The 27,415-nt window shown below is 49.9% G+C and overlaps 9 non-coding genes across 9 annotated transcripts; all 9 read left to right on the top strand.

Moving 5' to 3' along the window:
* The first annotated feature begins 1,487 nt into the window (after nucleotides 1–1,487).
* Nucleotides 1,488–1,677, top strand: LOC140397911 (U2 spliceosomal RNA). Its single transcript, XR_011937333.1, has one exon. It is a non-coding gene; the product is annotated as a U2 spliceosomal RNA (small nuclear RNA).
* A 6,146-nt stretch (nucleotides 1,678–7,823) lies between these two features.
* LOC140397243 (U2 spliceosomal RNA) lies at nucleotides 7,824–8,012 on the top strand. Its single transcript, XR_011936782.1, has one exon. It is a non-coding gene; the product is annotated as a U2 spliceosomal RNA (small nuclear RNA).
* Nucleotides 8,013–8,797: 785 nt separating this feature from the next.
* On the top strand, nucleotides 8,798–8,988 carry LOC140397466 (U2 spliceosomal RNA). The gene has a single exon (XR_011936903.1). It is a non-coding gene; the product is annotated as a U2 spliceosomal RNA (small nuclear RNA).
* A 6,144-nt stretch (nucleotides 8,989–15,132) lies between these two features.
* Nucleotides 15,133–15,316, top strand: LOC140397160 (U2 spliceosomal RNA). Its single transcript, XR_011936732.1, has one exon. It is a non-coding gene; the product is annotated as a U2 spliceosomal RNA (small nuclear RNA).
* A 777-nt stretch (nucleotides 15,317–16,093) lies between these two features.
* On the top strand, nucleotides 16,094–16,284 carry LOC140397730 (U2 spliceosomal RNA). Its single transcript, XR_011937159.1, has one exon. It is a non-coding gene; the product is annotated as a U2 spliceosomal RNA (small nuclear RNA).
* A 786-nt stretch (nucleotides 16,285–17,070) lies between these two features.
* Nucleotides 17,071–17,261, top strand: LOC140397438 (U2 spliceosomal RNA). Its single transcript, XR_011936877.1, has one exon. It is a non-coding gene; the product is annotated as a U2 spliceosomal RNA (small nuclear RNA).
* A 785-nt stretch (nucleotides 17,262–18,046) lies between these two features.
* Nucleotides 18,047–18,237, top strand: LOC140397729 (U2 spliceosomal RNA). The gene has a single exon (XR_011937158.1). It is a non-coding gene; the product is annotated as a U2 spliceosomal RNA (small nuclear RNA).
* Nucleotides 18,238–19,022: 785 nt separating this feature from the next.
* On the top strand, nucleotides 19,023–19,213 carry LOC140397683 (U2 spliceosomal RNA). Its single transcript, XR_011937116.1, has one exon. It is a non-coding gene; the product is annotated as a U2 spliceosomal RNA (small nuclear RNA).
* A 5,809-nt stretch (nucleotides 19,214–25,022) lies between these two features.
* Nucleotides 25,023–25,212, top strand: LOC140397905 (U2 spliceosomal RNA). Its single transcript, XR_011937327.1, has one exon. It is a non-coding gene; the product is annotated as a U2 spliceosomal RNA (small nuclear RNA).
* Nucleotides 25,213–27,415: the final 2,203 nt, after the last annotated feature.

Raw genomic sequence — 27,415 nt, 5'->3', positions numbered from 1 at the left:
AGCACCAGTAAAACTGGGAGAAGGATAGCGCAGTGGTGAGCCGTCGTTCCTCATGGTCCCGCCCGCCCCAAACATCCCTGTGACGATGGATGTGGCTGTCCTGCAACCCAGTTGTGTGTAGAAGCTGGGATTCGTCTTTCTGGAGCGCAGGAGGTTAGGGGGAATTTAAGCAAGTCTTCAACGTCATAAAGATTTTTTTTTAATGATAGAAATGGATAGATCCTCTGCCCCCAATTGCTCGACTGCATAAATCCCACCTTAGTTAGTGTCCCAATCCACCGGACTTTCCACAATACCATATCCAGCAATGCTCAGGAAGAATAATTGTTTTCCTATCCAGCCGACTGTTCTATATTGAAGAAGCTGGTGAACTTTAGAAGGACAATTCTGCCTTCCTATCCACACTGCTGTTCACACATCAGTGCACTACGTCGAGATATACTTTGGACTGACTTTTCTGTGTCATTTTTGGCTCTATTATTCATAAAAACAGATCAAGCTGAGCTGGACGAGATCTGCGTGTTCCCAGTGCACTCTGCTGAACACATCCAGATATCGTCTGGAGTAATATTTCGCTCTTCCGTTCTAACCTGGTGCTCCAACGGACACATGCACCTGCCCTGCAGCCGAACATGTATGTGTTTCATTTCCCAACCACTGTCCACACCCACTGACCCAAGCTGTACTTCAGAAGCCAATCTGCCTGTGCCATTCGCCTTGGATTGTTTCGAAATCCCACGTCAGGCTCGAATGCAGGTTACGATTCTTTATAGAATCATAGAATCCCTACAGAGCGGAAGGCGGGTCATTCGGCGCAACGCGTCTGCACCAGCCCTTAGAAAGAGCAACCTATTTAAGCCCACACCGCCACCCTATCCACATTCCCGCAACCCAAACTAACCTAAAGGGCAATTTAGCACGGCGAATCCACCTGACTTGCACATATTTGGACTGTGGGAGGAAAACAGAGAACCCAGAGGAAACCGTGTCAGAGAAAGTGCAAACTCCACATGGACAGACATCCGAGGCTGGAATTGAACCTGGGTTGCTGGCGCGCTGAGGCAAGCGTGCAAACTACTGTGACACCGGATTGCAGCCTCCTGGACTCTGCACTGCACAGATTCACCGTGTAGGACAATCTCTGGGGTCTCTGACATCCTCTTTTTTGTTTTACAATGAAATACACAGTTCTTAAAATTTAGAGTGGTCAATAATTTTTCCAATTTATGGTGGCTAATCCACCTACCTCTCACATCTTTGAGTTGTGGGGTGAGACTCACGCAGAACGGGGGAGAATGTGCAAACTCCACGCGGCCAGTGACCCGGGGCCGGGGTCGCAATGTGGACTGGGAACTTCAGGAAATTAGGAGAGCAAAAACGGTACATGAAAGGATACAGGCAGGTAAAATGAACGAACGTCCTAAGTAATTTTACCAGCTCATTAAGGGTAAAAGGATAACTCGGGAAATAGCCGGAAAACATGGGCTAACGCTTCTCGGCCTTTTGGTTCAGATCAAGTGTAGTATCTGTTCTTATCAGTTTAATATCTTGTATGTCCCCTTCGGGGGACCGAATATTAAATTGATTTTTGGGACACGGAGATGGTTCAGGGGCTTTCTTGCTCCGCTCCAGGCATCAACCTGGTCTTGCAATGTTTCCAGGAATGGTGCCTTCACCCCGCTTTGGGCACAAATAGTGCAAAAGCAGAAAATGGCGCAAAACCTGGCTTCCCCTCTCCTGTCTTGTCCAGTTGTCTCATCCTGACCAATTAAAAAATTTTCAGGCTCCAGAGCATTGCTAGCTTTTCTGCTGGCGGGCGCTTCGCGCACTAATGTCGTGAGCCTATGGGCTCGCGGACTTGCGGCAGCCAGGCTCCGTTTTCAGCTGATATGCCAAACAGATTTCCTGCTGCTTTTTACAGGCCACTCACCCTCACCCTCGGATGCCGACTTGCCTTCTCCTCACTTCAGTTACCACATCCCTTCATCCTGCACAACGGGGAAGTGTGGCGACAGACTGAACGGCATCCTGATTTGGATGTAGGTATACCTTCACGGCGTCTCTTTTCGTTCTCGTGACTCCACGACCAACACGCCAGGGTGGAGCTCAGGGAGACTAGACATTTCCCCCTGTTGGATTCCGCCAGTACTTGCTGCTTGCACGGATTGCCCTTTGTTCGGCAAAGGTGGAGATTTCTTCGACTCCCTCCGTTGGGTGTCACTGGGCCTTCACAGCGTCTCCATTTAATCTGGTGACGACAGGGGGTGGCTTGCCAGACGATGCCTTCCTGTTGTGTTTTACTGGTTCTGCATGCACAGACTCCACCGTGCTCGGCCAAGCTGGAGGTCCCTTGACCAACAGTGACCGTAGACTAAAAGTTCCAAAGCACGGTCGAGCGCAGCAAGGTGCTCCTGAATGTCGGTGGACGAGGAGGACAAGAGCCATAGCCGGAAAATATTGGCTATCGCTTCTCGGCCTTCTGGCTGAGATCAAGTGTAGTCTCATTTGATCGAGGGAAGCTGAGGATCTCGATGACGATCGTGGATTGGAGAACTCGGAGGGATTGAAGTCGTTAAAAAGGAAACGTTTGGAGCCCGGCTGCTATTGGTGGATCTACACACTGGCCTAAACTTCTGGTTTAGGCCTAACGCCGATACAGTTCAGACCCAACGTACGAGCTATGGATGCAGCTGCATCCCGACCACCAGGCTGGGGAGTGCGAAACACTGTCCGAGTCACAGTGAAGAAAACGGAAGGAGAGTCACCTGTGGACAGGAAACATTTCGTGAAGAGGGTGCTGCTCGAGTGTTGAGGGTTTAAAGCAACAGAGATCTTCTGCTTGCAAAACTTCCCCAACAATGTTTGTTTTGATGTCACCTTCAAGAGCGTCGCAGCGTGCATCAAATTCTTGATTGTCTTCAAGGAAAATGGTAACCAGAGTCCCTTGTCGATCCTGACAGCGGATCCTCTGTTTACTCTACCGTCGCAGCGAAATCGGGTTGTTACACTGCACACGTACAACCCCCACGTCCCTGTGTCTGATGTGCCTACGTTCCTCGCCAGGTACGCTGAACTGAAAAGTGACAGCGTGCAAGTGAAAGACACCTTCGGCATCTGGACAAGTGAGCACCAGATCAAGGTGACTCTATGAACAGACAGCAAATGAACCATCCTGCATCCCCCCTCCAATTTCGCTATTGGAGTAAATCGTGGCTACCTCGACTACGTGGGACAGCCACGAGTATGCCACACCTGTGGCAAAACGGGGCATGTTGCAGCAAACTGCAGTGTGACCTTCTGCAAAAACTGCAGGCAGGAGTGACACATGATTAAGGAATGCAAGGAAGACAAGTACTGCAACCTGTGTGAGGAGGCCGGCCATCTTTTACAGGGCCTGCCCGAAACGCGGGGCGACATACGCTCAAATCATCAGCGGCAGAGTTAAAAAGGCGACCAGAGAGGAGGAGCATACAACCTCCGCCGAAAAAGACAGCACGGCTCAGAATGAGGAAAAGCAACAGAAGGGCCCCCAACAAAAAGAGGAGGCCCCAGCACCTCCTGACAACCCAGCCCCAGCCCCATCTGATGAGGAACACTCAATGGAAGAGGAAGAGGATGGGACAAAGAATAAAGAGCCCTGGGAAACAGTGAACAGGGACAAACGAAAGCGGAAACAAAAAAACAAACTGAAGAACCCCCCGAGGGGTAGTGGCAAAAAGCGACACCTCTCAGCCGGCGCACTTAGCGCCGACACCTCATCCGATGAGTGAAAACAGGACAAGAATCGGCCTCAAATAAACAGACAAAGTACCAACGTGGAACGGGAGGCACAGACCCCCCAGACCACCGACCGGGAAGAAAACAAGGTCACAGACCAACCCCCGATAGTAACGAGCAGCAACAACCCGGGTGAAGAACAGCCTGCAACCCCAACACCTACTGACTGCCACGACGAACCCCAGGGCTACACCCCCCCCGCCAATGCATCTGCATCAAAATCACGGGGCCAGTACGGACCAGAACAGCTTTCTCAGCCCTGCAACTGTGCTAAAGTTTGCGAGCACCACCGGCATGCTGGGGAACATCGAACAGCTGGAACAGCCAACTGTATAGACTCTGGACTCTTGAGACTGGTAAATCTATCTTTTTTATAATGGGTTTAAAAATTGCATCCATAAATGTGCGAAGCATCAAAGATACTTCGCGGTGTGTAGCCACACTCAACTATTTGGCAAATGTAAAAGCTGACCTACTGTTCCTGCAGGAGTGCGGAATTCCGCACCTCAGCAACTACAGGCGCTGGTCGAGCTGGTGGTCCCACGGGCCATCCATCTGGTCAGGAGGAAACGACTGCCGCTCCTCCGGCCTGGGTATTCTGCTGCGGGGAGGCAACTTCACCATCTCCGACGTTAAGGAGGTGGTGGGCGGGCGCCTCCTCGTAGCAGACGTGAAATACAAAAACACCCCTCTCAGACTTATTAATGTGTACGCCCCGGCCGTAAAAAGTGAGCGGCTGGCAGTTCTTCAGCAACTCCCACTGCTGTTGGCCACCTCCAAGCCGGTCATCCTGGGTGGTCACTTCAACTGCATCATCGATGCGGCTGGACGATCCAGCAAAGCCGACAGCAAACTGGACGCTACGTCCAGACTCCTGATGGAAACGGTAAAAGACGCCAAGCTGCTCGACGTCTGCAGCAACCCTGCAGACGGCGCGCAGCGTAGATACACGTGGTCACGGCCAGACGGGTCCGTCCGCTCCAGGATAGACTTCTTTTTTGTGTCCCGAGCTTTCACGGTCAGGTCCACCGACGTAACGCCGGTGTTCTTCTCTGACCACTGCCTCCTACTGGCCGACTGCCACCTGCAGGAAGACCAGGGGGTAGGCAGGGGGACGTGGAAGCTAAATGTAAAACTGCTGACCCCTGAGAACATCGAGGAACTCAGGAGGGATTACAAAGGTTGGAGAACCGTGAAACCCCTCTTTGAGGCCCCACATCTCTGGTGGGAAGCAATCAAGGGGAATATCAAGAGGTTTTTCATCCTCAAGGGCGTTCAAAAGGTGAGAGAGAGACGAGGGGTCATGTCCAGGCTCCAGAAAAGTATGCAAAATTTGCTCCAGCTGCAGTCGATGGGGGTGGATGTCAAGGAGGATCTCCAAGAGGTGAAGAGCCAGCAAGCCTCGCTCTACACCTCGGAGGCCTCCAAGGTTATCTTCCGCTCCAGAGTCCGCTCCGTGGAGCAGGACGAAAAGTGCTCACGCTTCTTCTTCCAAAAGGTGCACAGAGACACCTCTGTGATCAGCAGCCTGAAGGAAGAAGATGGCTCTGAAAAGTCATCGCAGTCTGACATCCTGAGGATCAGCCAATCCTTTTATGCCGGACTGTATGACCTGAAGCCAACAGATAGCACTGTTTCCCAGACCTTCCTGTCGACTATCACGGAGGTCATAGGCGACAGCGAGCTGGAAAACCTGGACAAACCACTAACTCTGGACGAGCTGACAAAGGCCGCCAAGTCCTTCGAGACGAGTAAAACTCCCGGAAGCGACGGCTTACCGGTTGAGTTGTATTCGGCTCTGTGGGACTGGATGGGCCCAGACCTGCTGGAAGTGTACGAGAGTATGCTTCTGGAGGGCAGCATGTCAGAGTCCATGAGGAAAGGCATCATCACCCTCATCTACAAACAGAAGGGGGAAAGGGAAGAATTTCGAAATTGGCGACCCATTTCACTGTTGAATGTGGACTACAAAATTCTAGCAAAGGTCATCGCCAATCGGGTCAGGTCTGCTCTGGAGTCGGTGATCCACCCTGACCAGACCTGTGCTGTACCCGGCAGGAAGATCTCTGATAGCCTCGCGCTACTCAGGGATACGATCGCCTACGTGCAGGACAGGGGGGTGGACACTTGCCTCATCAGCCTTGACCAGGAGAAGGCTTTTGACAGAATATCGCACACCTACATGATGGATGTGCTCTCCAAAATGGGGTTTGGGGAGGGAATTCGCAATTGGATCAAACTGCTCTACACAAACATCTATAGCGCAGTCTCAATCAATGGGTGGGAATCAGAAAAGTTCCAGATCAGATCTGGAGTCAGGCAGGGCTGCCCTCTCTCCTCTGCCCTTTTTGTGTGCTGCATAGAACCTTTTGCCGAGTCCATCAGGAGGGATCCGGGTATAAGAGGAGTGACGATCCCAGGCAGTGGAGGCATGCAAGTCAAGGCCTCCCTGTACATGGACGACGTTGCCGTCTTCTGCTCAGATCCTGCGTCTGTACGCAGGCTCTTAACCACCTGCGACCAGTTTGAACTGGCCTCTGGAGCCAAGGTAAACCGGGGCAAGAGCGAGGCCATGTTCTTTGGGAACTGGGCCGACCGGTCCTTTGTCCCCTTCACTGTCAGGTCAGATTACCTGAAGGTGCTGGGGATATGGTTCGGAGCTGCTGGGGCGTGCACCAAAAACTGGGAGGAGCGCATAGGAAAGGTAAGACAGAAACTGGGCTGGTGGGAGCAACGCTCCCTCTCCATTGCGGGCAAAACCCTGGTCATCAGGTGTGAGGTACTCTCGGTGCTACTGTACGTGGCGCAGGTCTGGCCCATAACCCGACCCTACGCCACAGCAGTCACCCGGGCCATCTTCAAATTTACCTGGCGATCCAAGATGGACCGTGTCCGAAGGGACACCATGTACAAACCTCTGGAGAAGGGAGGGCGGAACGTACCCAACGCCTCCCTCATCCTGTTGGCCACCTTTGTGTCCAGCTGCATCAAGCTGTGCGTGGACCCGCAGTATGCAAACACCAAGTGTCACTACATACTGAGGTTCTACCTGTCCCCGGTGTTGCGAAGGATGGGCCTGGCCTCATTGCCGCGGAACGCTCCAAGTAGTTGGACCGTACCGTACCACCTGTCCTTTGTGGAAAAGTTTTTGAAAGAAAACACCTTTGACCACAAGGCAATGAAGCAGTGGTCAGCACGTAATGTCCTCGAGGCCCTCAGGGAAAAAGAGACCGTGGAGGACGTTGGATGGTTCCCTGAGCAGACTGCCAGAGTCATCTGGCAGAACACCTCATCACCAGAACTTTCAAACAAGCACCAAGACCTAGCTTGGCTGGTGGTGAGAAGGGCCCTCCCTGTCAGATTCTTCATGCACACCCGAAGGCTCTGCACCAATGCACGCTGCCCTCGGAGTGGCTGTGGGGGAAATGAGACGTTCACACACCTCCTTGTGGAATGTGCCTTTGCAAAGAAGGTCTGGAGAGAGATGCAGTGGTATTTGTCAAGGTTTATCCCAAACAGATCTGTGACACAGGACTCTGTGCTCTACGGACTGTTTCCAGGGACACACACCGAGACAAATATCAACTGCTGCTGGAAGGTCATCAACTCGGTAAAAGACGCTCTTTGGTCTGCCCGAAACTTGCTGATTTTCCAGTGCAAAGAATTGTCCTCGACCGAGTGTTGCAGACTGGCACATTCCAAGGTCCAGGACTACGTGCTGAGGGACGCACTCAAGCTTGGGGAAGCTGCCGCCAAGGCGCAATGGGGAAAGACCACTGTGTAAAGTCTTTCCAGCAAATGTACACCGAGGGGCGGGTAACAGTGTAAAGCCCCTCGGTCGGGGCAACCAACACTACAATGTATAAAACAAACATGCCACTGTAAATATTTAAGAAGGAATGGTAATGTAAAGAGTGATATGTGTACGACAATATCAAAATTGAATGGAAGAAAGTCAAGGCAACATGTAACCCTGCCGGAAATGTACAGTCAAGACAATTTGAAATGTTTCTGTAACGCTCATGATAAATTTTTATGAATAAAGTATATTTTTTTGAATAAAAAAAAAAAAAAAAAAAAAATCTGTTCTTATCAGTTTAATATCTGATATGTCCTCAATCTGGGGACCGAATGTTAAATTGATTTTTAGGACTCGGAGATCGTTCAGGGGCTTGCTCCTTCCGCTCCACGCATCAACCTGGTCTTGCAGTGCTTCCAGGAATGGTGCCCTCTCCCCGCTTTGGGGCGCAAAATGTATAAAAGCAGAAAATGCCGCAAAACCTGACTTCCCCTTTTCTCTCTTGTCCAGTTTTCTCATCCTGACCAATTTAAGGCCTTTCAGGCTCCAAAGCATTGCCAGTTTTTCTGCTGGCGGGAGCTTCGTGCACGAATGTTGCGAGCCGATGGACTCGCGGACTTGCGGCAGCCAGGCTCCGTTTTCAGCTGATATGCCACACAGATTTCCTGCTGCTTTTTACAGGCCACTCACCTTCACACTCGGATGCCGACTTGCCTTCTCCTCACTTCAGTTACCACATCCCTTCATCCTGCACAACGGGGAAGTGTGGCGACAGACTGAACGGCATTCTCTTTGGATGTAGGTATACCTTCACGGCGTCTCTTTTCGTTCTCCTGACTCCACGACCAACACGCTAGGGTGGAGCTCAGGGAGACTAGACATTGCCCCCTGTTGGATACCGCCAACACTTGCTGCTTGCACGGATTGTCCTTTGTTCGGCAAAGGTGGAGATTTCTTCGACTCTCTCCATTGGGTGTCACTGGCCTTCACAGCGTCTCCATTTCATCTGGTGACGACAGGTGACGGCTTGCCAGACGATGTCTTCCTGTTGTGTTTCACTTGTTCTGCATGCTCAGACTCCACCGTGCTCGGCCAAGCTGGATGTCTCTTGACCAACAGTGAGCGTAGACTAAAAGTTCCAAAGCACAGTCGAGCGCAGCAAGATGCACATGAATGTCGGTGGACGAGGAGGACAAGAGCCATTGCCGGAAAATATGGGCTATCGCTTCTCGGCTTTTTGGCTCAGATCAAGTGTAGTATCTGTTCTTATCAGTTTAATATCTGATATGTCCTCAATCTGGGGACCGAATATTAAATTGATTTTTAGGACTCGGAGATGGTTCAGGGGCTTGCTCCTTCCGCTCCACGCGTCAACCTGGTCTTGCAGTGCTTCCAGGAATGGTGCCCTCTCCCCGCCTTGGGGCGCAAAATGTATAAAAGCAGAAAATGCCGCAAAACCTGGCTTCCCCTTTTCTCTCTTGTCCAGTTGTCTCATCCTGACCAATTTAAGGCCTTTCAGGCTCCAAAGCATTGCTAGCTTTTCTGCTGGCGGGAGCTTCGTGCACGAATGTTGCGAGCCGATGGACTCGCGGACTTGCGGCAGCAAGGCTCCGTTTTCAGCTGATATGCCACTCAGATTTCCTGCTGCTTTTTACAGGCCACTCACCTTCACACTCGGATGCCGACTTGCCTACTCCTCACTTCAGTTACCACATCCCTTCATCCTGCACAACGGGGAAGTGTGGCGACAGACTGAACGGCATCCTGTTTGGATGTAGGTATACCTTCACGGCGTCTCTTTTAGTTCTCCTGACTCCACGACCAACACGCCAGGGTGGAGCTCAGGGAGACTAGACATTGCCCTCTGTTGGATTCCGCCAGTAGTTGCTGTTTGCACGGATTGCCCTTTGTTCGGCAAAGGTGGAGATGACTTCGACTCCCTCTGTTGGGTGTCACTGGGCCTTCACAGCGTCTCCATTTCATCTGGTGACGACAGGGGACGGCTTGCCAGATGATGTCTTCGTGTTGTGTTTTACTGGTTCTGCATGCACAAACTCCACCGTGCTCAGCCAAGCTGGAGGTTTCTTGACCAACAGTGAGCGTAGACTAAAAGTTCCAAAGCACAGTCGAGCGCAGCAAGGTGCACCTGAATGTCGGTGGAAGAGGAGGACAAGAGCCATTGCTGGAAAATATGGGCTATCGCTTCTCGGCTTTTTGGCTAAGATCAAGTGTAGTCTCATTTGATCGAGGAAAGCTGAGGATTTCGATGACGATCGTGGATTGGAGAACTCGGAGGGATTGAAGTCGTCAAAGAAGAAACGTTTAGAGCTTGGCTGCTATTGGTGGATCTACATGCTGGCCTAAACCTCGGGTTTAGGCCTAACGTCGATACAGTTTCACACCCAACGTACGAGCTATGGATGCAGCTGCATCCCGACCACCAGGCTGGGGCGTGCGAAACACTGTCCGAGTCACAGTGAAGAAAACGGATGGAGAGTCACCTTTGGCCCAGAAACACTTCGTGAAGAAGGTGCTGCTCGAGTGCTGTGGGTTTAAAGCAACAGAGATCTTCTGCTTGCAAAACTTCCCCAAGAATGGTTTCTTTGATGTCACCTTCAAGAGCGTCGCAGCGTGCATCAAATTCTTGAACGTCTTCAAGGAAAAAGGTAACCAGAGCCCCTTGTCGATCCTGACTGCGGAACCTCTGTTTACGCTACCGGCACAGCGAAATCGGGTTGTTACACTGCACACGTACAACCCCCACGTCCCTGTATCTGATGTGCTCACGTTCCTCGCCAGGTACGCTGAGCTGAAAAGTGACAGCGTGCAAGTGAAAGACACCTTCGGCATCTGGACAAGTGAGCACCAGGTCAAGGTGACCCTAAGAATGGACAGCAACGGAGCCATCCTGCATCCCCACTCCAATTTCGCTATTGGAGTAAATCGTGGCTACCTCTACTACGTGGGACAGCCACGAGTATGCCACACCTGTGGCAAAACGGGGCATGTTGCCGCAAACTGCAGTGTGACCTTCTGCAAGAACTGCAGGCAGGAGGGACACATGACTAAGGACTGCAAAGAAGACAAGTGCTGCAACCTGTGTGGGGAGGCCGGCCATCTTTACAGGGCCTGCCCGAAACGCGGGGCGACATACGCTCAAATCATCAGCAGCGGAGTTAAAAAGGCGACCAGAGAGGAGGTGCATACACCCTCCGCCGAAAAAGACACCACGGCTCAGAATGAGGAAAAGCAACAAAAGGGCCCCCCAAAAAAAGAAGAGGCCCCAGCACCTCCTGACAACCCAACCCCAGCCCCATCTGATGAGGAACACTCAATGGAAGAAGAAGAGGATGGGACAAAGAATAAAGAGCCCTGGGAAACAGTGAACAGGGACAAACGAAAGCGGAAACAAAAAAACAAACTGAAGAACCCCCCGAGGGGTAGTGGCAAAAAGCGACACCTCTCAGCCGGCGCACTTAGCGCCGACACCTCATCCGATGAGGGAAAACAGGACAAGAATCGGCCTCAAATAAAGAGGCAAAGCACCAACGTGGAACGGAAGGCACAGACCCCCCAGACCACCGACCGGGAAGGAAACAAGGTCACAGACCAACCCCCGATAGTAACGAGCAGCAACAACCCAGGTGAAGACCGGCCTGCAACCCCAACACCTATTGACTGCCATGACGAACGCCAGGGCTACATCACCCCCACAATGCATCTGCATCAAAATCACGGGGCCAGTACGGACCAGAACAGCTTTCTCAGCCCTGCAACTGTGCTAAAGTTTGCGAGCACCACCGGCATGCTGGGGAACATCGAACAGCTGGAACAGCCAACTGTATAGACTCTGGACTGTTGAGACTGGTAAATCTATCTTTTTTATAATGGGTTTAAAAATTGCATCCATAAATGTGCGAAGCATCAAAGATACTTCGCGGTGTGTAGCCACACTCAACTATTTGGCAAATGTAAAAGCTGACCTACTGTTCCTGCAGGAGTGCGGAATTCCGCACCTCAGCAACTACAGGCGCTGGTCGAGCTGGTGGTCCCACGGGCCATCCATCTGGTCAGGAGGAAACGACTGCCGCTCCTCCGGCCTGGGTATTCTGCTGCGGGGAGGCAACTTCACCATCTCCGACGTTAAGGAGGTGGTGGGCGGGCGCCTCCTCGTAGCAGACGTGAAATACAAAAGCACCCCTCTCAGACTTATTAATGTGTACGCCCCGGCCGTAAAAAGTGAGCGGCTGGCAGTTCTTCAGCAACTCCCACTGCTGTTGGCCACCTCCAAGCCGGTCATCCTGGGTGGTGACTTCAACTGCATCATCGATGCGGCTGGACGATCCAGCAAAGCCGACAGCAAACTAGACGCTACGTCCAGACTCCTGATGGAAACGGTAAAAGACGCCAAGCTGTTCGACGTCTGCAGCAACCCTGCAGACGGCGCGCAGCGTAGAAACACGTGGTCACGGCCAGACGGGTCCGTCCGTTCCAGGATAGACTTCTTTTTTGTGTCCCGAGCTTTCACGGTCAGGTCCACCGACGTAACGCCGGTGTTCTTCTCTGACCACTGCCTCCTACTGGCCGACTGCCACCTGCAGGAAGACCAGGGGGTAGGCAGGGGGACGTGGAAGCTAAATGTAAAACTGCTGACCCCTGAGAACATCGAGGAACTCAGGAGGGATTACAAAGGTTGGAGAACCGTGAAACCCCTCTTTGAGGCCCCACATCTCTGGTGGGAAGCAATCAAGGGGAATATCAAGAGGTTTTTCATCCTCAAGGGCGTTCAAAAGGTGAGAGAGAGACGAGGGGTCATGTCCAGGCTCCAGAAAAGTATGCAAAATTTGCTCCAGCTGCAGTCGATGGGGGTGGATGTCAAGGAGGATCTCCAAGAGGTGAAGAGCCAGCAAGCCTCGCTCTACACCTCGGAGGCCTCCAAGGTTATCTTCCGTTCCAGAGTCCGCTCCGTGGAGCAGGACGAAAAGTGCTCACGCTTCTTCTTCCAAAAGGTGCACAGAGAGACCTCTGTGATCAGCAGCCTGAAGGAAGAAGATGGCTCTGAAAAGTCATCGCAGTCTGACATCCTGAGGATCAGCCAATCCTTTTATGCCGGACTGTATGACCTGAAGCCAACAGATAGCACTGTTTCCCAGACCTTCCTGTCGACTATCACGGAGGTCATAGGCGACAGCGAGCTGAAAAACCTGGACAAACCACTAACTCTGGACGAGCTGACAAAGGCCGCCAAGTCCTTCGAGACGAGTAAAACTCCCGGAAGCGACGGCTTACCGGTTGAGTTGTATTCGGCTCTGTGGGACTGGATGGGCCCAGACCTGCTGGAAGTGTACGAGAGTATGCTTCTGGAAGGCAGCATGTCAGAGTCCATGAGGAAAGGCATCATCACCCTCATCTACAAACAGAAGGGGGAAAGGGAAGAAATTCGAAATTGGCGACCCATTTCACTGTTGAATGTGGACTACAAAATTCTAGCAAAGGTCATCGCCAATCGGGTCAGGTCTGCTCTGGAGTCGGTGATCCACCCTGACCAGACCTGTGCTGTACCCGGTAGGAAGATCTCTGATAGCCTCGCGCTACTCAGGGATACGATCGCCTACGTGCAGGACAGGGGGGTGGACACTTGCCTCATCAGCCTTGACCAGGAGAAGGCTTTTGACAGAATATCGCACACCTACATGATGGATGTGCTCTCCAAAATGGGGTTTGGGGAGGGAATTCGCAATTGGATCAAACTGCTCTACACAAACATCTATAGCGCAGTCTCAATCAATGGGTGGGAATCAGAAAAGTTCCAGATCAGATCTGGAGTCAGGCAGGGCTGCCCTCTCTCCTCTGCCCTTTTTGTGTGCTGCATAGAACCTTTTGCCGAGTCCATCAGGAGGGATCCGGGTATAAGAGGAGTGACGATCCCAGGCAGTGGAGGCATGCAAGTCAAGGCCTCCCTGTACATGGACGACGTTGCCGTCTTCTGCTCGGATCCTGCGTCTGTACGCAGGCTCTTAACCACCTGCGACCAGTTTGAACTGGCCTCTGGAGCCAAGGTAAACCGGGGCAAGAGCGAGGCCATGTTCTTTGGGAACTGGGCCGACCGGTCCTTTGTCCCCTTCACTGTCAGGTCAGATTACCTGAAGGGGCTGGGGATATGGTTCGGAGCTGCTGGGGCGTGCACCAAAAACTGGGAGGAGCGCATAGGAAAGGTAAGACAGAAACTGGGCTGGTGGGAGCAACGCTCCCTCTCCATTGCGGGCAAAACCCTGGTCATCAGGTGTGAGGTACTCTCTGTGCTACTGTACGTGGCGCAGGTCTGGCCCATAACCCGACCCTACGCCACAGCAGTCACCCGGGCCATCTTCAAATTTATCTGGCGATCCAAGATGGACCGTGTCCGAAGGGACACCATGTACAAACCTCTGGAGAAGGGAGGGCGGAACGTACCCAACGCCTCCCTCATCCTGTTGGCCACCTTTGTGTCCAGCTGCATCAAGCTGTGCGTGGACCCCCAGTATGCAAACACCAAGTGTCACTACATACTGAGGTTCTACCTGTCCCCGGTGTTGCGAAGGATGGGCCTGGCCTCATTGCCGCGGAACGCTCCAAGTAGTTGGACCGTACCGTACCACCTGTCCTTTGTGGAAAAGTTTTTGAAGGAAAACACCTTTGACCACAAGGAAATGAAGTAGTGGTCAGCACGTAATGTCCTCGAGGCCCTCAGGGAAAAGGAGACCGTGGAGGACGTTGGATGGTTCCCTGAGCAGACTGCCAGAGTCATCTGGCAGAACGCCTCATCACCAGAACTTTCAAACAAGCACCAAGACCTAGCTTGGCTGGTGGTGAGAAGGGCCCTCCCTGTCAGATTCTTCATGCACACCCGAAGGCTCTGCACCAATGCACGCTGCCCTCGGAGTGGCTGTGGGGGAAATGAGACGGTCACACACCTCCTTGTGGAATGTGCCTTTGCAAAGAAGGTCTGGAGAGAGATGCAGTGGTATTTGTCAAGGTTTATCCCAAACAGATCTGTGACACAGGACTCTGTGCTCTACGGACTGTTTCCAGGGACACACACCGAGACAAATGTCAACTGCTGCTGGAAGGTCATCAACTCGGTAAAAGACGCTCTTTGGTCTACCCGAAACTTGCTGATCTTCCAGTGCAAAGAATTGTCCTCGACCGAGTGTTGCAGACTGGCACATTCCAAGGTCCAGGACTACGTGCTGAGGGACGCACTCAAGCTTGGGACAGCTGCCGCCAAGGCGCAATGGGGAAAGACCACTGTGTAAAGTCTTTCCAGCAAATGTACACCGAGGGGCGCGTAACAGTGTAAAGCCCCTCGGTCTGGGCAACCAACACTCCAATGTACAAAAAAAACTGGCACTGTAAATATTTAAGAAGGAATTGTAATGTAAAGAGTGATATGTGTATGACAATATCAAAATTGAATGAAGGAAAGTCAAGGCTACATGTAACCCTGCCGGAAATGTACAGTCAAGACAATTTGAAATGTTTCTGTAATGCTCATGATAAATTTTTATGAATAAAGTATATTTTTTTGAAAAAAAAAAAAAAAAAAAATCTGTTCTTATCAGTTTAATATCTGATATGTCCTCAATCTGGGGACCGAATATTAAATTGATTTTTAGGACTCGGAGATGGTTCAGGGGCTTGCTCCTTCCGCTCCACGCATCAACCTGGGCTTGCAGTGCTTCCAGGAATGGTGCCCTCTCCCCGCTTTGGGGCGCTAAAAGCATAAAATGCCGCAAAACGTGGCTTCCGTTTGTCTCTCTTGTCCAGTTGTCTCATCCTGACCAATTTAAGGCCTTTCAGGCTCCAAAGCATTGCTAGCTTTTCTGCTGGCGGGAGCTTCGTGCACGAATGTTGCGAGCCGATGGACTCGCGGACTTGCGGCAGCCAGGCTCCGTTTTCAGCTGATATGCCACACAGATTTCCTGCTGCTTTTTACAGGCCACTCACCTTCACACTCGGATGCCGACTTGCCTTCTCCTCACTTCAGTTACCACATCCCTTCATCCTGCACAACGGGGAAGTGTGGCGACAGACTGAACGGCATCCTGTTTGGATGTAGGTACACCTTCACGGCGTCTCTTTTCGTTCTCCTGACTCCATGACCAACACGCCAGGGTGGAGCTCAGGGAGACTAGACATTGCCCTCTGTTGGATTCCGCCAGTACTTGCTGCTTGCACGGATTGCCCTTTGTTCGGCAAAGGTGGAGATTACTTCGACTCCCTCCGTTGGGTGTCACTGGGACTTCACAGCGTCTCCATTTCATCTGGTGACGACAGGGGACGGCTTGCCAGACGATGTCTTCGTGTTGTGTTTACTGGTTCTGCATGCACAGACTCCACCGTGCTCGGCCAAGCTGGATGTCTCTTGACCAACAGTGAGCGTAGACTAAAAGTTCCAAAGCACAGTCGAGCGCAGCAAGGTGCACCTGAATGTCGGTGGACGAGGAGGACAAGAGCCATTGCCGGAAAATATGGGCTATCGCTTCTCGGCCTTTTGGTTCAGATCAAGTGTAGTATTTGTTCTTATCAGTTTAATATCTGATATGTCCTCAATCTGGGGACCGAATATTAAATTGATTTTTACCACTCGGCGATGGTTCAGGGGCTTGCTCCTTCCGCTCCACGCATCAACCTGGTCTTGCAGTGCTTCCAGGAATGGTGCCCTCTCCCAGCTTTCGGGCGCAAAATGTATAAAAGCAGACAATGCCGCAAAACCTGGCTTCCCCTTTTCTCTCTTGTCCAGTTGTCTCATCCTGACCAATTTAAGGCCTTTCAGGCTCCAAAGCATTGCTAGCTTTTCTGCTGGCGGGAGCTTCCTGCACGAATGTTGCGAGCCGATGGACTCGCGGACTTGCGGCAGCCAGGCTCCGTTTTCAGCTGAAATGCCACTCAGATTTCCTGCTGCTTTTTACAGGCCACTCACCTTCACACTCGGATGCCGACTTGCCTACTCCTCACTTCAGTTACCACATCCCTTCATCCTGCACAACGGGGAAGTGTGGCGACAGACTGAACGGCATCCTGTTTGGATGTAGGTATACCTTCACGGCGTCTCTTTTAGTTCTCCTGACTCCACGACCAACACGCCAGGGTGGAGCTCAGGGAGACTAGACATTGCCCTCTGTTGGATTCCGCCAGTAGTTTCTGTTTGCACGGATTGCCCTTTGTTCGGCAAAGGTGGAGATGACTTCGACTCCCTCTGGTGGGTGTCACTGGGCCTTCACAGCGTCTCCATTTCATCTGGTGACGACAGGGGACGGCTTGCCAGATGATGTCTTCGTGTTGTGTTTTACTGGTTCTGCATGCACAGACTCCACCATGCTCGGCCAAGCTGGAGGTTTCTTGACCAACAGTGAGCGTAGACTAAAAGTTCCAAAGCACAGTCGAGCGCAGCAAGGTGCACCTGAATGTCGGTGGAAGAGGAGGACAAGAGCCATTGCCGGAAAATATGGGCTATCGCTTCTCGGCCTTTTGGCTCAGATCAAGTGTAGTATCTGTTCTTATCAGTTTAATATCTGATATGTCCTCAATTTGGGGACCGAATATTAAATTGATTTTTAGGACTCGGAGATGGTTCAGGGGCTTGTTCCTTCCGCTCCACGCATCAACCTGGTCTTGCAGTGCTTCCAGGAATGGTGCCCTCTCCCCGCTTTGGGGCGCAATATGTATAAAAGCAGAAAATGCCGCAAAACCTGGCTTCCCCTTTTCTCTCTTGTCCAGTTGACTCATCCTGACCAATTTAAGGCCTTTCAGGCTCCAAAGCATTGCTAGCTTTTCTGCTGGCGGGAGCTTCGTGCACGAATGTTGTGAGCCGATGGACTCGCGGACTTGCGGCAGGCAGGCTCCGTTTTCAGCTGATATGCCACACAGATTTCCTGCTGCTCTTTACAGGCCACTCACCTTCACACTCGGATGCCGACTTGCCTTCTCCTCACTTCAGTTACCACATCCCTTCATCCTGCACAACGGGGAAGTGTGGCGACAGACTGAACGGCATTCTCTTTGGATGTAGATATACCTTCACGGCGTCTCTTTTCGTTCTCCTGACTCCACGACCAACACGCTAGGGTGGAGCTCAGGGAGACTAGACATTGCCCCCTGTTGGATACCGCCAGTACTTGCTGCTTGCACGGATTGTCCTTTGTTCGGCAAAGGTGGAGATTTCTTCGACTCTCTCCGTTGGGTGTCACTGGCCTTCACAGCGTCTCCATTTCATCTGGTGACGACAGGTGACGGCTTGCCAGACGATGTCTTCCTGTTGTGTTTTACTGGTTCTGCATGCTCAGACTCCACCGTGCTCGGCCAAGCTGGATGTCTCTTGACCAACAGTGAGCGTAGACTAAAAGTTCCAAAGCACAGTCGAGCGCAGCAAGGTGCACCTGAATGTCGGTGGACGAGGAGGACAAGAGCCATTGCCGGAAAATATGGGCTATCGCTTCTCGGCCTTTTGGCTCAGATCAAGTGTAGTATCTGTTCTTATCAGTTTAATATCTGATATGTCCTCAATCTGGGGACCGAATATTAAATTGATTTTTAGGACTCGGAGATGGATCAGGGGCTTGCTCCTTCCGCTCCACGCATCAACCTGGTCTTGCAGTGCTTCCAGGAATGGTGCCCTCTCCCCGCTTTGGGGCGTAAAATGTATAAAAGCAGAAAATGCCGCAAAACCTGGCTTCCCCTTTTCTCTCTTGTCCAGTTGTCTTATCCTGACCAATTTAAGGCCTTTCAGGCTCCAAAGCATTGCTAGTTTTTCTGCTGGCGGGAGCTTCGTGCACGAATGTTGCGAGCCGATGGACTCGCGGTGTTGTGGCAGCCAGGCTCCGTTTTCAGCTGATATGCCACACAGATTTCCTGCTGCTTTTTACAGGCCACTCACCTTCACACTCGGATGCCGACTTGCCTTCTCCTCACTTCAGTTACCACATCCCTTCATCCTGCACAACGGGGAAGTGTGGCGACAGACTGAACGGCATTCTCTTTGGATGTAGGTATACCTTCACGGCGTCTCTTTTCGTTCTCCTGACTCCACGACCAACACGCTAGGGTGGAGCTCAGGGAGACTAGACATTGCCCCCTGTTGGATACCGCCAGTACTTGCTGCTTGCACGGATTGTCCTTTGTTCGGCAAAGGTGGAGATTTCTTCGACTCTCTCCGTTGGGTGTCACTGGCCTTCACAGCGTCTCCATTTCATCTGGTGACGACAGGTGACGGCTTGCCAGACGATGTCTTCCTGTTGTGTTTCACTGGTTCTGCATGCTCAGACTCCACCGTGCTCGGCCAAGCTGGATGTCTCTTGACCAACAGTGAGCGTAGACTAAAAGTTCCAAAGCACAGTCGAGCGCAGCAAGGTGCACCTAAATGTCGGTGGACGAGGAGGACAAGAGCCATTGCCGGAAAATATGGGCTATCGCTTCTCGGCCTTTTGGCTCAGATCAAGTGTAGTATCTGTTCTTATCAGTTTAATATCTGATATGTCCTCAGTCTGCGGACCGAATATTAAATTGATTTTTAGGACTCGGACATGGTTCAGGGGCTTGCTCCCTCCGCTCCACGCATCAACCTGGTCTTGCAGTGCTTCCAGGAATGGTGCCCTCTCCCCGCTTTGGGGCGCAAAATGTATAAAAGCAGAAAATGCCGCAAAACCTGACTTCCCCTTTTCTCTCTTGTCCAGTTGTCTCATCCTGACCAATTTAAGGCTTTTCAGGCTCCAAAGCATTGCTAGTTTTTCTGCTGGCGGGAGCTTCGTGCACGAATGTTGCGAGCCGATGGACTCGCGGACTTGTGGCAGCCAGGCTCCGTTTTCAGCTGATATGCCACACAGATTTCCTGCTGCTTTTTACAGGCCACTCACCTTCACACTCGGATGCCGACTTGCCTTCTCCTCACTTCAGTTACCACATCCCTTCATCCTGCACAACGGGGAAGTGTGGCGACAGACTGAACGGCATCCTCTTTGGATGTAGGTATACCTTCACGGCGTCTCTTTTCGTTCTCCTGACTCCACGACCAACACGCTAGGGTGGAGCTCAGGGAGACTAGACATTGCCCCCTGTTGGATACCGCCAGTACTTGCTGCTTGCACGGATTGTCCTTTGTTCGGCAAAGGTGGAGATTTCTTCGACTCCCTCCGTTGGGTGTCACTGGCCTTCACAGCGTCTCCATTTCATCTGGTGACGACAGGTGACGGCTTGCCAGACGATGTCTTCCTGTTGTGTTTTACTGGTTCTGCATGCTCAGACTCCACCGTGCTCGGCCAAGCTGGATGTCTCTTGACCAACAGTGAGCGTAGCCTGAAAGTTCCAAAGCACAGTCGAGCGCAGCAATAGCGCACAACAGTCCATCAATTGTATTTAAACAGTGCCCTCGAGTCAATTAAATGCATTTCAACAGTGCCCGATTGTGAATCAAATGCATTTAAACAGTGCCCTAAGTTAAATCAAATGCATTCAAACAATGCCCTACAGTAAACCAAACGTTTTTGAACAGTGCTTTCTAGTAAATCAAATGTATTTAAATAGTGCCCTACAGTAAATGAAATGCATTTAAACAGTGACACAGTAAATCAAATGTATTTAAACAGGCGCTGCAATAAATTAAATGCATTTAAACAGTGCCCTACCGGAAACTAAATGCATTTAAAAAGTGCCATGAAGTAAATCAAATGCATTCAAACAGTGCCCGACAGTGAGCCAAATATATTAAATCGTGATTTATAGTAAATTAATTGCATTTAAACAGTGCCTGACAGTAAATCAAAAGTATTTAAATTTGCGCCTTGGAATAAATTAAATGCGTTTACACAGTGTCCGACACGAAATCAAACGCATTGAAACAATGCCCTCCAGTAAGTCAAGTGCATTTAAACAGTGCCCGGCAGCAAACTAAAGGCATTTAAACAGTGCCCTGCAGTAAATCAAATGCATTTAAACTGCCCGACAGTAAATCAAATGTATTTAAACAGTGCCCCAGAATACATCCAAAGTATTTAAACAGTGTACTGCAGTGAATAAAATATAATTAAATAGCGCACAACAGTCCATCAAATGTATTTAAACAGTGCCCCAGAATACATCCAAAGTATTTAAACAGTGTACTGCAGTAAATCAAATATAATTAAATAGCGCACAACAGTCCATCAAATGCATTTAAACATTGCCCTCGAGTCAATTAAATGCATTTAAACAGTGCCCTACAGTAAATCAAATGCATTTGAACAGTGGCCTAAAATAAATCAATTATATCTAAACGGTGCCAAATGTATTTAAACAGTTCTTTATAGTAAATTAAATGCATTTAAACAGTGCCGACAATAAATCAAATGTATTTAAACAGTGCCCCGACAGTCAATCAAATGCGTTTAAACACTGCGCAAGAGTAAAACAAATACTTTTAAACAGTGCACCACAGTAAATCAAATGCATTTAAACAGTGCCCTACAGTAAATCAAATGCATTTAAACAGTGCCCTACAGTAAATCAAATGCATTTAAACAGTGCCCAACAGTAAATCAAATGCATTTTGTTCCCTACAGTAAACTAATTGCATTTAAATAGTGCCCGATACTCAAATGCATTTAAACATTGCCCTCCTGTGAATCAAAAGCATTTAAACAGTGTTCTACGTTAAATCAAATGCATTTAAACAGTGCCCTACAGTAAACCAAATGCATTTAAACAGTGACATAGTAAATCAAATGTTTTTAAACAGGCGCTACAATAAATCAAATGCATTTAAACAGTATCCTACAGTGAACTAAATGCATTATTAAAATGCCCTGCAGTGAATCAAATGCATTCAAACAGTGCCCTACAGTATACGAAATGCTTTTAAACAGTTTCTGACAGTTATCTGAATGCATTTAAAGAGTGCCCAACACTCAAATGCATATAAGTAGTGCCCTACAGTAAATTAAATGAATGTAAACAGTGCCCTGTTGTAAACCAAATGCGTTTAAATAGTGCGGTGAAGTAAATGAAATGCATTTAAACTGTGCCCTACAATAAATCAAACGCATTTTAACAGTGCCCATAGTAAATCAATGCATTTAAACAGTGCCCTACAGGAAATCAAATGCATTTATACAGTGCCCTACAGTAAACCAAATGCATTTAAACAGTGCCCTATAGTCAATCAAATGTATTTAAACAGTGCCCTACAGTCAAACGGACCTTATTTAAACAGAGCCTTACAGTAACACACCAATTAAAAGTGCCCTACTGTAATCGGACTTAAAATGTGCCCGATAATAAATCATGTTTTTAAACATTAAACATGTTTATGTAAAGCGAATTGCTTTGGAGACCTAAAAAACAACTTTCCCGAGGCCAGTATATGCCCTTCCAAAAACTGAACGGGATCCAGCCAAAATAATACTGTTCCATATTTCTATCCAGCATATTAATTCTGCTCCATTTTAATATGCAGCCATATTAAAACGGCTCCATATTAATACTGTTCCATATTAATACTCTTCCACATTAATACTGTTCCATATTAATACTGTTCCATATTCGTGCTGCTTCATTTTAAGACCGTTACAAATGAGTACTGTTCCCTATTAATGTCCAGCATATAAACATTGTTCCATATTAATATTCGCTCATATTATAACTTTTCCATATTAGTAGTGTTCCATATTAATACTGTTCTATATGATTACTGTTACATATTAATATCCAGCCATGTTAACGCTGTTCCATATTAGTACTGTTCCTAATTAATATCTGGCCATTTTAATATCCGGCTATATTAACACTGTTCCATACTAATACAGTTCCATATTAACATCCAGCCACATTCCATATTAATAATAATTATCTTTGTCACAAGTAGTCTTACATTAACACAACAACGAAGTTACTGTGAAAAGCCCTTCGTCGCCACATTCTGGCGCCTGTTCGGGGACACAGAGGGAGAATTCAGAATGTCCAATTCACCTAACAAGCACGTCTTTCGGGCCTTGTGGGAGGAAACCGGAGCACCCGCAGGAAATGCACGCAGACATCGGGAGAACATGCAGGCTCCGCAAAGAGAGTGACCCAATCTAGGAATCAAATCTGGGACCCTGGAGCTGTGAAGATATGGTTCCATATTAATACTGTTCCATATTAGTACTGTTCCATATTAATATTCAGCCATATCAATACTATTCCATATTAATACGGTTCCAAGTTAATATGCAGCCATATTAATACTGCTCCATATGAATAATGTTCCATATTAATATCCAGCCACATTAATGCTGTTCCATACCAATATGGTTCCATATTAATATGCAGCCAGATTAATACGTTTTTGCTCAATGCCTGCTACCCCGCCCCCCACATGGAGGTTGGACATGGCCCGACTTGCCCAGAATGCTTTGTGCAAGAAAATATCACAGGCCACAGATGACTATATTATTAATAACTAGAATGGGGAAGTCCCGCCCTTCACGCTCTGGGAGGCCACGAAGGCTGAGATCAGGGGTGATATCATGGCCAAGAACGCACGTAGAGACAAGGTAGAGAGGGCGGCTAGGCGACAGTTGTGGACTCCATACTGGAGGTAGACAGGCGATACTCTGAGGGCCCGAACAAAGAACTCCTGGCGGAGAGGAAAACGCTACAAATGGACTTTGATCTGCTCTCCACGAGGGAAGCATTGCAGCAACTCCGCCAGGTACGGGAGACCCTTTACGAACACGGAGATAAAGCCAGCCACTACTGGTTCGCCAGCTGAGAAAGCAGGCAGCCACGGGGGTAATAGCTCAGATTAGAAGCAGCAGACCGAATCCAGTGACGGAGCCAAAAAATGTCTACGAGGCATTTGAGACCTTCTACCGGGGGCTATTCACCCTCAAGCCCTCAGCTTAGGGATGAAACAGTTCATCGATGGACGGGACACACCAGTTGTGAGACAGGCTGAAAATGGGACTGGAAGCACCAGTAAAACTGGGAGAAGGATAGCGCAGTGGTGAGCCCTCGTTCCTCATGGTCCCGCCCGCCCCACACATCCCTGTGACGATGGATGTGGCTGTCCTGCAACCCAGTTGTGTGTCGAAGCTGGGATTCGTCTTTCTGGAGCGCAGGAGGTTATGGGGAATTTAAACAAGTCTTCAACGTAATAAAGATTTTTTTTTAATGATAGAAATGGATAGATCCTCTGCCCCCAATTGCTCGACTGCATGAATCCCACCTTAGTTAGTGTCCTAATCCACCGGACTTTCCACAATACCATATCCAGCAATACTCAGGAAGAATAATTGTTTTCCTATCCAGCCGACTGTTCTATATTGAAGAAGCTGGTAAACTTTAGAAGGACAATTCTGCCTTCCTATCCACACTGCTGTTCACACATCAGTGCACTACGTCGATATATACTTTGGACTGACTTTTCTGTGTCATTTTTGGCTCTATTGTTCATAAAAACAGATCAAGCTGAGCTGAACGAGATCTGCGTGTCCCCAGTGCACTCTGCTGAACACATCCAGATATAGTCTGGAGTAATATTTCGCTCTTCCGTTCTAACCTGGTGCTCCAACGGACACATGCACCTGCCCTGCAGCCGAACATGTATGTGTTTCATTTCCCAATCACTGTCCACACCCACTGACCCAAGCTGGACTTCAGAAGCCAATCTGCCTGTGCCATTCGCCTTGGATTGTTTCGAAATCCCACGTCAGGCTCGAATGCAGGTTACAATTCTTTATAGAATCATAGAATCCCGACAGAGCGGAAGGCGGGTCATTCGGCCCAACGAGTCTGCACCAGCCCTTAGAAAGAGCAACCTATTTAAGCCCACACCGCCACCCTATCCACATTCTCGCAACCCAAACAAACCTAAAGGGCAATTTAGCACGGCGAATCCACCTGACTTGCACATATTTGGACTGTGGGAGGAAAACAGAGAACCCAGAGGAAACCGTGTCAGAGAAAGTGCAAACTCCACATGGACAGACATCCGAGGCGGGAATTGAACCTGGGTTGCTGGCGCGCTGAGGCAAGCGTGTAAACTACTGTGACACCGGATTGCAGCCTCCTGGACTCTGCACTGCACAGATTCACCGTGTAGGACAATCTCTGGGGTCTCTGACAGCCTCTTTTTTGTTTTACAATGAAATACACAGTTCTTAAAATTTAGAGTAGTCAATTATTTTTCCAATTTATGGTGGCTAATCCACCTACCTCTCACATCTTTGAGTTGTGGGGTGAGACTCACGCAGAACCGGGGAGAATGTGCAAACTCCACGCGGCCAGTGACCCGGGGCCGGGGTCGCAATGTGGACTGGGAACTTCAGGAAATTAGGAGAGCAAAAACGGTACATGAAAGGATACAGGCAGGTAAAATGAACGAACGTCCTAAGTAATTTTACCAGCTCATTAAGGGTAAAAGGATAACTCGGGATATAGCCCGAAAACATGGGCTATCGCATCTCGGCCTTTTGGTTCAGATCAAGTGTAGTATCTGTTCTTATCAGTTTAATATCTGGAATGTCCCCTTCGGGGGACCGAATATTAAATTGATTTTTGGGACACGGAGATGGTTCAGGGGCTTTCTTGCTCCGCTCCAGGCATCAACCTGGTCTTGCAATGTTTCCAGGAATGGTGCCTTCACCCCGCTTTGGGCACAAATAGTGCAAAAGCAGAAAATGGCGCAAAACCTGGCTTCCCCTCTTCTGTCTTGTCCAGTTGTCTCATCCTGACCAATTAAAAAATTTTCAGGCTCCAGAGCATTGCTAGCTTTTCTGCTGGCGGGCGCTTCGCGCACTAATGTCGTGAGCCTATGGGCTCGCGGACTTGCGGCAGCCAGGCTCCGTTTTCAGCTGATATGCCAAACAGATTTCCTGCTGCTTTTTACAGGCCACTCACTCTCACCCTCGGATGCCTACTTGCCTTCTCCTCACTTCAGTTACCACATCCCTTCATCCTGCGCAACGGGGAAGTGTGGCGACAGACTGAACGGCATCCTGATTTGGATGTAGGTATACCTTCACGGCGTCTCTTTTTGTTCTCCTGACTCCACGACCAACACGCCAGGGCGGAGCTCAGGGAGACTAGACATTGCCCTCTGTTGGATTCCGCCAGTACTTGCTGCTTGCACGGATTGCCCTTTGTTCGGCAAAGGTGGAGATTTTTTCGACTCCCTCCGTTGGGTGTCACTGGGCCTTCACAGCGTCTCCATTTAATCTGGTGACGACAGGGGGCGGCTTGCCAGACGATGTCTTCCTGTTGTGTTTTACTGGTTCTGCATGCACAGACTCCACCGTGCTCGGCCAAGCTGGAGGTCTCTTGACCAACAGTGACCGTAGACTAAAAGTTCCAAAGCACAGTCGAGCGCAGCAAGGTGCTCCTGAATGTCGGTGGACGAGGAGGACAAGAGCCATAACCGGAAAATATTGGCTATCGCTTCTCGGCCTTTTGGCTGAGATCAAGTGTAGTCTCATTTGATCGAGGGAAGCTGATGATTTCCATGTCGATCGTGGATTGGAGAACTCGGAGGGATTGAAGTCGTCAAAGAGGAAACGTTTGGAGCCCGGCTGCTATTGGTGGATCTGCATAGGCCTAACGCCGATACAGTTCAGACCCAACGTACGAGCTATGGATGCAGCTTCATCCCGACCACCAGGCTGGGGAGTGCGAAACACTGTCCGAGTCACAGTGAAGAAAACGGAATGAGAGTCACCTGTGGACAGGAAACATTTCGTGAAGAGGGTGCTGCTCGAGTGTTGAGGGTTTACAGCAACAGAGATCTTCTGCTTGCAGAACTTCCCCAACAATGTTTTTTTTGATGTCACCTTCAAGAGCGTCGCAGCGTGCATCAAATTCTTGATTGTCTTCAAGGAAAAAGGTAACCAGAGTCCCTTGTCGATCCTGACTGCGGATCCTCTGTTTACGCTACCGTCGCAGCGAAATCGGGTTGTTACACTGCACACGTACAACCCCCACGTCCCTGTGTCTCATGTGCCGACGTTCCTCGCCAGGTACGCTCAGCTGAAAAGGACAGCGTGCAAGTGAAAGACACCTTCGGCATCTGGACAAGTGAGCACCAGGTCAAGGTGACTCTATGAACAGACAGCAAATGAACCATCCTGCATCCCCCCTCCAGTTTCGCTATTGGAGCAAATCGTGGCTACCTCTACTACGTGGGACAGCCACGAGTCTGCCACACCTGTGGCAAAACGGGGCATGTTGCAGCAAACTGCAGTGTGACCTTCTGCAAAACCTGCAGGCAGGAGTGACACATGACTAAGGAATGCAAGGAAGACAAGTCCTGCAACCTGTGTGAGGAGGCCGGCCATCTTTACAGGGCCTGCCCGAAACGCGGGGCGACATACGCTCAAATCATCAGCAGCGGAGTTAAAAAGGCGACCAGAGAGGAGGTGCATACACCCTCCACCGAAAAAGACACCACGGCTCAGAATGAGGAAAAGCAAGAGAAGGGCCCCCAACAAAAAGAGGAGGCCCCAGCACCTCCTGACAACCCAGCCCCAGCCCCATCTGATGAGGAACACTCAATGGAAGAGTAAGAGGATGGGACAAAGAATAAAGAGCCCTGGGAAACAGTGAACGGGACAAACGAAAGAGAAAACAAAAAAACAAACTGAGGAACCCCCCGAGGGGTAGTGGCAAAAAGAGACACCTTTCAGCCGGCGCACTTAGCGCCGACACCTCATCCGATGAGGGAAAACAGGACAAGAATCGGCCTCAAATAAACAGACAAAGCACCAACGTGGAACGGGAGGCACAGACCCCCCAGACCACCGACCGGGAAGAAAACAAGGTCACAGACCAACCCCCGATAGCAACGAGCAGCAACAA

This window comes from Scyliorhinus torazame, chromosome 20, assembly GCF_047496885.1.
Source record: "Scyliorhinus torazame isolate Kashiwa2021f chromosome 20, sScyTor2.1, whole genome shotgun sequence".
NCBI lineage: Eukaryota > Metazoa > Chordata > Chondrichthyes > Carcharhiniformes > Scyliorhinidae > Scyliorhinus > Scyliorhinus torazame.
This window is presented reverse-complemented; position numbering and strand designations above follow the sequence as displayed.